The sequence below is a fragment of the Buceros rhinoceros genome, unplaced genomic scaffold (genome assembly GCF_000710305.1).
Source record: "Buceros rhinoceros silvestris isolate BGI_N320 unplaced genomic scaffold, ASM71030v1 scaffold1669, whole genome shotgun sequence".
NCBI lineage: Eukaryota > Metazoa > Chordata > Aves > Bucerotiformes > Bucerotidae > Buceros > Buceros rhinoceros.
The window spans coordinates 229,756-238,461 of NW_010433103.1; the positions used below are offsets into that span (position 1 = coordinate 229,756).

At 38.8% G+C, this 8,706-nt stretch overlaps 1 protein-coding gene across 1 annotated transcript in view; it reads right to left on the reverse strand.

Moving 5' to 3' along the window:
* The window catches only part of GLT1D1 (glycosyltransferase 1 domain containing 1), a 40,450-nt gene extending 38,681 nt beyond the window's left edge, over positions 1 to 1,769 (reverse strand). Inside the window, exon 1 of the mRNA XM_010143981.1 lies at positions 1,626 to 1,769. The gene's annotated coding sequence lies outside the window, so the exon portion shown is untranslated. The remainder of the gene's footprint in view (positions 1 to 1,625) is intronic.
* Between the last annotated feature and the right edge of the window lie 6,937 nt (positions 1,770 to 8,706).

Below are 8,706 nucleotides of genomic sequence, written 5' to 3' on the forward strand. Positions count from 1 at the left end.
CAGAAAACAAAAGCCAACAGTAGTGCAAGATCCCTTTCTAATAGCATTTCCTTTCTTGGAGTCAGATTATTTTTAGTATCTGACAAGTTACCAGCAATGTTCTCCCTGTAAACTAACGAAGATGGCAGACACTCCTGTTTACTGATGATTGTTTCAGCGCTGCAACGGGTAAAGTGGTCAGTTTTACACTACATTAAGCTAATAAATAACAACCTCATGGTGGCTAATTACTAAATGTAGAACATAGTTTTATATTCCAAAGGGGACTGAAGCTTTGAAAAAGAAACAGTCTCCAGAAAGGCAGTCTACAAAACCTGTCGTTAAGGTGACTGATTTTGTTGATTTTGCAGTTAGCTGTAACAGATGAAGCCAAGTTTCCTTCTGACTGAACAAGAAGAATAAGCGGTGAGGCTGTATGGCCACCACACACTGTGCATCAAGAAAGGCAGAAAATATGCTTTGTTTTTAACTTTTTGCTATCAGATGGAATGGGAGAGGGATCAAGGACTCAGTGGCCAACACTGTCCTCAACCCTGGACGAACAAACAGGGCACTAGAATTACTGTGTTCAAGCTTTCCTTTGGAGAGAGAACTGTCCTTGAAAGTTCATGGCTGTAACAGCTATTGCTGACACTTTCTATAGCTACGCACAGTGTCTTAGGGGTGGGAGGGAAGTGATAGGTCAAATTCAGTGAACTCTCACAATTAAAATTCATGGTTAAAAACAAACAAATAAGGAAATCTTAAAGCAAATGGGCAATGAAATAAATATGTTTCTATCTGAAAATTAAGTGAGCTGTAAGATGAGGATTTATTAGCATTGCTAATTTCCTCATTACTAAATGAAAGAACAAACAAAAAGCATGTCAGACATCATAATTCAGGCTTTCTGGAAACACAAATTGCAGGGGGACTTCTGAACTCTGAGAACTAGCACAACACAACTGATACTGAGATCTAATGAAAGTATCAAATTATGCCTTTGTCCAAGTGAATAGATTTGTACAATACAAAGGTGATCTCAAAAATGGATATGCACTTGCAATTTCAGTAGGTGACAGTGCCTGCAATTTTGAAAGCCAGTGCTTCTACTGTATCATTAATGGCAGGCTAAAATTTTGTTCTACGTGGCTAGATACAATAGAAAATTTTATTATTTGCCTGATAACATCCTGTATCCTACAGTTTAGCTGGCATGAATGACACCTCAAAGTTATTTCATGTCCAAAAAACCCTGACTCATTTTTAAGCAGAAAAATCAAATTAGCCTCTGCTTTCTTCTGTTTGACCTCAGCTATACTTAGCCAAGCCATTGTCCTCTGAAAGAACACATTTGCTGAAAGTATCCTGATGTTAATGTAATGCTCTTCTCTTAATGTAGTTAAAGTACTTAATTACAAAATGCACTATGTGCTTTAAAAGTACATTTATTTAGTTGTCTCCTCTCTGAATCAGAACTCCCACAGAGAAAGATTTTCAGCATTTCTGAACATTTGTTAAGTGGATAAACTACATTACGTGTGGGTTTATGTATGTATAGCCATTTATAAGTGTTTGTATTTATTCTCTTCTCTTTCAGCACCTTTTAAAAAGGTATTTTTATTGCAAAACAGGAAGAGGATTACCTTGCAGAAGTCTGCCTCCTTTGTAAAGATGAATGGCCAGGGCTGCATCAAACTTTTCTGTGGAGGTTAGATTTGCTATTTCAGTTGGACTTTCATACCTGAAAGCATCTTTAAGAACACAGATATGACCTGCAGCATGTAGATGATTCCTTCATTATTGGAACAAATAGAAAAAGAATAAAAAAAGATACCATTAATGTTGTAGGCATGACGGTATAATTAAATAAGCTTAATCATAAGGTTTTTCCACAATAATTTTTGATTCAACATTCCATTTTAAGGACCAAGCCTACAAAGTATCAACACCAACTCTGGAAATCAACAGAAGTGAAGTTTGGTCAGGATCTTTCCTGACTGAGCTTCAGCTTAATATGCTGAAAAGTCTCCTTTTGAATTGAATAGGATAGACCGTGGTCTGAGAGATTCTCAGATTCTTCTTCGGGAGAAAGGCCACCCAATGAAGAAAGCACAGATATGTCCAGCTAATTAATGCTATTAAAATACAGAACATGCAAAAAAAAAAAGAATACATAAATAAAACTGGAGAGTTGAAATTGTATTCCCTTTCTGTTTGATTGTGGGTTTAATTGCTTCTTGTCTTAGTTTACCCATTTGTAAAACAAATACAGGATAATTGAAGTCTGAGAAAATAACTGCACAAAAGTAATTACACAGATACTTGGACAGGTTTTTTTAAAAACTCAATTGCTAACAAGTAAACAAAACCAACAACAACTCCCCCTACTCCACTGTCAGCTTAGCCATTCACCTCTATATACAGTGGTTCCTCCTATTAAAACATAGATTCAAAGACTGCCAAAGTCAAGAAACTGATTACGGGGAGCTTTACTTTCGGCAGTCCGGTGAGCTTTGGTTTAGTCTCTTCTTTTACACTCTAGGCTCATAATTTCCTCTGAAACCAGCATCAGTTATCGATGTTTCAAGTTATATCAGCCAAAAACCATGCAGGAGAAAGTCCATGTTTTGTCAGAAACTAGCACACTGTATCTGCTGATATGTCGTGTTTACATTTTCAGTATTATAAAAAGACCACAAGAATGTTTTCTGCTTATTACATATTGTTCCAGTTGATTTATTTCGCATAGTGTATTAATTGTTCTGGCATTAAAATCCTGCTAACTCAATAGCTTTTTGGATAATGTCGTCTCTTTCCTTTCCTGATCATTGCATATCCTCCCAAGCAATGTAATTTTCTGTCCTGCAGAAGTTAGTCATTACTGCAGAAAATGGTGCTAAAAATGCTGTAAAATGTCTGGAGGCCTTGGAAGGAATGTATTAGCACTATATCAGACAGAGCTCCATTGGCACAGCATATGCTGCTAGATTTCTTCCTTATTCTAAAAAGAAACTCATTTTACTTTTAACACCACTGCTTTAAACAAGACCAATAAATTCTAGTAAGTACTAATAAATAATAAAATACAGCCAGATTGTATGCTCCTTATTTACACTGTTGAGCAACTATGTACATCAGTTGTCCCATGAACTGGTTCCAAGTACCTGCTGGAAGGAGGCTCTCCATTTATATCTGAGTAATGATGCCCAAATCTCATAGCTGTGGAAAGCAAATCTCGCGGGCAGATCCTGGGGATGCTCGTGCATGCAGTCCACAAACTCACAGGTGCTCATTAAACAGGCTGAAAGAACCTTCTCCCATCAGTACTCCAATTACCATAAATCACTATCATGTACAAGCTGTATGTTTGCATATTACAATTAATTTGAAAATAACTCTCTCAGGACATCAGGAATCAAGAAACTCAGCTACAAATTTTGATCTAAAGAGTCTTTTCTAAAATAAAATATACTAGGAATGAATGCTTTTCCGTTCCTCCACGGTTTCCACAGCTCCAAATCTCACAGCTGAAGGACAGCCATTTCTGCAGTCAATAGAGGGGGACTGCCTGAAGTGTTCCAAGGCTCAGAAATTGTGGATTACCTCTATTCTTTTTTCTTTTTTCCTACACATTATGACTCAGGAGCCCGTAAAGAATTTGCATGCAGCTTAAGAAGGGAAAGTTACCAAAGTATTCCCAAAATAACTTGAATTCCCAGATGTAAAGAGGCCTTAATCCCATAAACATACCCTTGAGTTCAATATGATTAGTCTTAGGCTTCACATTATGCATACTTGGAAATATGAGTGTTGAAGCAGACTTATGGGGTAGTATTTAAGTACTGAAAGATACAGTGATATTTTCATATTTTCTAAATGATTTTTCATCTTTATAACAAAAAAAAAAGCAGACTATGATTTTCATACATATGCTGTTATCAAGGAACATGATAAGAACGTGCTGCAAAGCTACTGCAGGAGATTTTTTTGAAGGCTGATCTGTGTATGAAGTCACAGATGTCCCTGAATCAAGCCAGAACAGAAGTGATGCATTACCCATTATCTTTTCGCCTCCTGGCAATAATGCATTCACATTATTTTGCCATTTCATAAACAAATAATTTCTGAATTAAAAATAAAAATGAACATGCCTCCTGCTGTCTGTAAATCTAAGACGACATTGAAAATGCTAAATTTCAAGGCTACATTTTCTCCCTATCATAGTTTTGTATATGGTAGATAAATTACCAAGTGTCTTAACAACCACTGACTATTGCTTGGATCCAGAATTTGCCCTGCTCTGCCTTCTTTCCCCTCTACCGAAACTCGCATGGCAGCCAATGTCACTACCTGGGGAGAAAAGTGTTTTTAAAGTGGAGTTTGGCTGTCAGATTCCAGATCTGGGGTGTTTTGCTAGTAAGAACCAAACAAGCATTCAGTAAGTTTGAAAGATTATATTAGTCACTGTTTACACTGTGATATTTATACACTTCTGAACATTACACAAAGTATTTCCCAGCCCCATTGATTTCAGTATTGAGGAAATTAATCTTTTTTTTTCTTACATTTTTTACACTCTTTGTCTCACAATCAAAACTTGTGAAGTGTCCGCTCTGGATCTGTACTGTATGCAGAGAGATACTGCTAACACGTAATAACCTTTTTCTGATATTTTATTAAAGATTTCTATAGAAGAACATTTTTCTCTTTCACAACTATGAAATTCCAGGTGATGTTCAATGATGCTTCATTTTCTCTTTCCTACATTATTGATCACTACTTCTCACTTACCCTGGCTAGCAGCCTACCTCCTTCGACCTGAATCTGCAGTTCACTGTGCTTCATACACAGAAACAGTTTAATCAATCCAAACACAGCATGCCTGAAGCCAAGTCACAAGCGAGTTAAGAGTGTGCTCACTTCTAAACTATCGTGGTTTTGAAACTTGCTTTTATTTGCTGTGCTGGCTTCCTCTCAGAAGCATTTATGTTCTAATTATCAACTGGTATTTCAGTGGAATTACTTGAGTTTTGATTTCCAAAAAGTTCCTGGTAGGTAGATACACTGACACTTCTTGACAGGCACAAAATAGGCTTAATCTGAAAATACTAATTTTCTCTCTCCCTAGGCTATGCATCAACTACTGCTAAATCTATACAGCACAACTCAAAGCTTACTAAGGGAGCAGAGTCACTTCCACTGCCCTTTCTGAAACTCGGCCAGAGCTGAATACCTGCACACCAACTGACTGAACCACGAGGAATTACAAGGGCTGAAACCCTGTCTGATCTTCTCTGTTGTCTTTGTAAACTATCTTAATTTTTTTCACATTTTTTAAAGCAAAGTATTCTTCATTTTATTTATTCCTCGAACAACACACACAGTTTGTGTTGGTATGGAAGAATCATCTGTGAATCCACTGTGAATAAGAACAGAAATTAAAAATGTGAGTGAAAATGAGGAGAGAATCCTTCTGTCTCTACGTTCTGAAGTCAGTAACTTCAGTCAGTCCTTTGGAAGGACAAAATAACTCTGCACATAGGTTAGCCGAGCAAAAGATTTTAGAATGCAGCATACATCAAGTGCAGGCCATGTCAAGGACTGCCTCCCAGTTCCACAGCAGCTGTCCTGCGCTGGGAACGGCCGCACCAACAGCGGCAGGAGTGTACCAGCTCCTGCACACTCCCACGCAGGCAGGTAAGAGACTTCCTACTATCCACCAGAAGAGGAGAGGATCTTCTGCGTGCGAGTGCTCTTCTGAGTGATTTTAATGGTGGCGGAGGGGGTGAGACAAAATAGATGAAAAGTTGGGACTCAAAATTACTCCAATAAATGTCTAAGCTGAAAAATAATTGTAAAGAGTAATGATGAGCATTATTGAATTTGTGGATTTAATTCTCTTGTAGCTGATTACCTGGAGATTTACAGAATGGCTATTTCAACTGACCCATTTTAAATGAGGACTGAAACAATCTCTCCCTCTCCAGAAGATACTTGCATATTGACAAAACACTTCATCTAAATCTTTCTAATGAACCAATTAATACAAAATTTCTGTTCCTCCTTACTACCAAGTAATAAAAGATGAACAGAACATTTCAAGGGGCAGAGAAGACTCATTTATTTTCTTTCCTAACACCCTTTGATCTCATTTCTAAGGCTGAAGATTCACCGCCTAACCAAAGACTTTTGCTTAGTGTTTTATTCTCTCCTTATTGCTCATATTTTTTAAAGTGATTGAAGATTATGCACACCAATACGAATAAAGCCCACAGCACATTCATACATCACTTGTTTTAGCAAGCTGATTTCTAGCCAAATTAGATTCTGGTATCTTCGTCACCAGTTGCTTTAAACTCAGGAAATGAGCATCTTATTTATGAAAAGATGAAGCAGTTATAGGAACAGCTGAAATACCATAAACATACTATACCCAAGGATATTAAGACATAAAATTAATCTTTGCTGGCAAGTGTTCAACCTGGAAACAACTTAATTGTTTCCTTTATACTTAACCAAAAGTTGCCATTGTTCAATATAAAACTAAGATTGAACAAATAAATTCGTAAGCATGAACGCAGACACAACTGAAGCCAGAAATTAATTGGAATATATATTTTCTGCGTATTATCACACACACTACAAAGGTTACCATAAGCACTTAGCCTCCGGTATGGCAGATTAGTGAGAGAATTGACATGGCCAAGCCTTTGCCCATACATGTAATTTTTTTTTTTTAATGGCATAAAGTCTTAAGAAAACCAGTATTAGATGGAAGTATCTGTGTAGGATGGTTTTAGTGATAGCTGTCACTTGACTAGCCTTCTAGTCAGGAAAAGATTTAATTACTAGTTAATACTCTTTTTTTTTTTCCAATCAGACTTTTTTTTTCCCGTAAACAGGCTCATTTATATTATTACTATAAAGAACATTTATGGTAGGTGGTAAGATAGCAACTGAACATGACAGAAGTTACTGCCTCTCAAACACTATTCCTGTTAGAATCCTTTATTCGCCTTTATTGTGAACATGAATTAAATTGACCTTTCACTCGATATTTTCTTCCTGTCTGGAGGTCTATGCACATGAGAAAGCAGCATCCACCTTGTTAAGTTACACCTGTAAAGTGACAGGCTGCTACAGCGTGTTGGTGTGATCACTGCAGATGTGCTCACATAGCTGCAGATGATTGCGTTAACATGGGACTCTGTTAAACCAGCTGTCGGCTGAGCTGTTGCATCTCACCAGGTCTGTGCCCGCTTTCATACTAGAACATCAGCTCTGGCCACCATGCACAACCGCAGCTGGAGAAGGGGAACAAAAATCGCAGGGTACGTGACTCACAGAAAGGCACCTTGCTGAACCACTGCGTTCACATGGTCAGAATCAATCTCAGCTTAGTTGAAAGACCATCTGAAATAATACGTGGACATTTGTTTGTCTGGCTTATTCAGGCTCAGTTTAACTGGAAATAATGCAAAACCTGCCTTCCCCTAGATTACCTCTGTATGGCTCCAGGCTGAATGTTTGTCTGACTTTCCTTGAAGTTGAAATTGAGGATGAAGGTAAGTAAATATTTGATTTGGTAAGGCAGAAGAAATGACCTTATGGAGGAAGAATGAGCATCGATGTCCCCAAGAATAACTAGTTATGTATTATCCAGTGAGAGCAAAAGTTAAGAGATGGAAGGAAATGCAGAATGCCACAGAAACCACCACACATGCGCTTGGTGCTGACACATACAGGTATAAAAATGTGTGTTATAAACATATGAACATATTTGGGTTATCTCAGTATTTTATTAATACTTATTACTTTAAAAAACAGAAAACTTCAGCTTTCTCTTGTCTTTAGGCTCCATTTGCTTTGTATCCTGAACACCTGGGTGACTGACGTGAAGACAGTATATAGACGTGAAGACAGACTGTAGAAGACAGTAGCCCTGCCCAAATGTAAGATTGAACTGGGTGTCACACAACTCGTGTGAAAACTTAAACAGTGTCAGAGCACTACTATGCAAACCCTGAATGTGTGGTAATACGTAGATCAAGGTTGGGGAAAACCTGTACTAGCAGAAGGTTAGCCTAAGAGATTCATCCTAAAAAAAACAACTAAACTGTGGATGACTCTGTGACAGGTAAGAAGCAACCAAGTCCCTATTTCAGCCCTCAAGAGGACAAAACCATTTGGAAATGGTTTCATTTTTATGGTATGGCTTTTTTTTTAGCTCACATGCACAGCAAAGCCCTCAGAAATGCTGTCAGCCACATCCTTTTTCCATGTCATAGAAAAAGTCAAACGGGCACATTAATGACATTCATGCGGTTCTGTTAGTCCGAACAGTTCAGAGCAGTCCATAACCCCCGTGAGCGCTGCATGTCGAACGCCCACAGCATAGCACTAAGCGGAGCAGCTCTTGCAGAACTGTTGCTCTAGGAGAGCTCCTGCCCAGACCCTCATTTCAGAGCTCCCGCTGCGGACTCCTCATCTCCCCCGGGTACTTCCCGAAGCGGGGCAGCCCTGGGCAATTCTGCACCGCTGACACCGGTTGTGCCAGGGCTCTGCTGCGGAGATCTCTGCTCTTGCCTGGTGGGCCTGGGGCCCCCTGCAAATGCAGACTGCTCCCGCGCCAGCACACTGCGCTGCGCAGAAAGGTCTTCGGGCCGGGGAATGGCTGGGGGAACCGCTCCTGTCCCCCTCTAACTCCCCACTAGTACGGGCGAA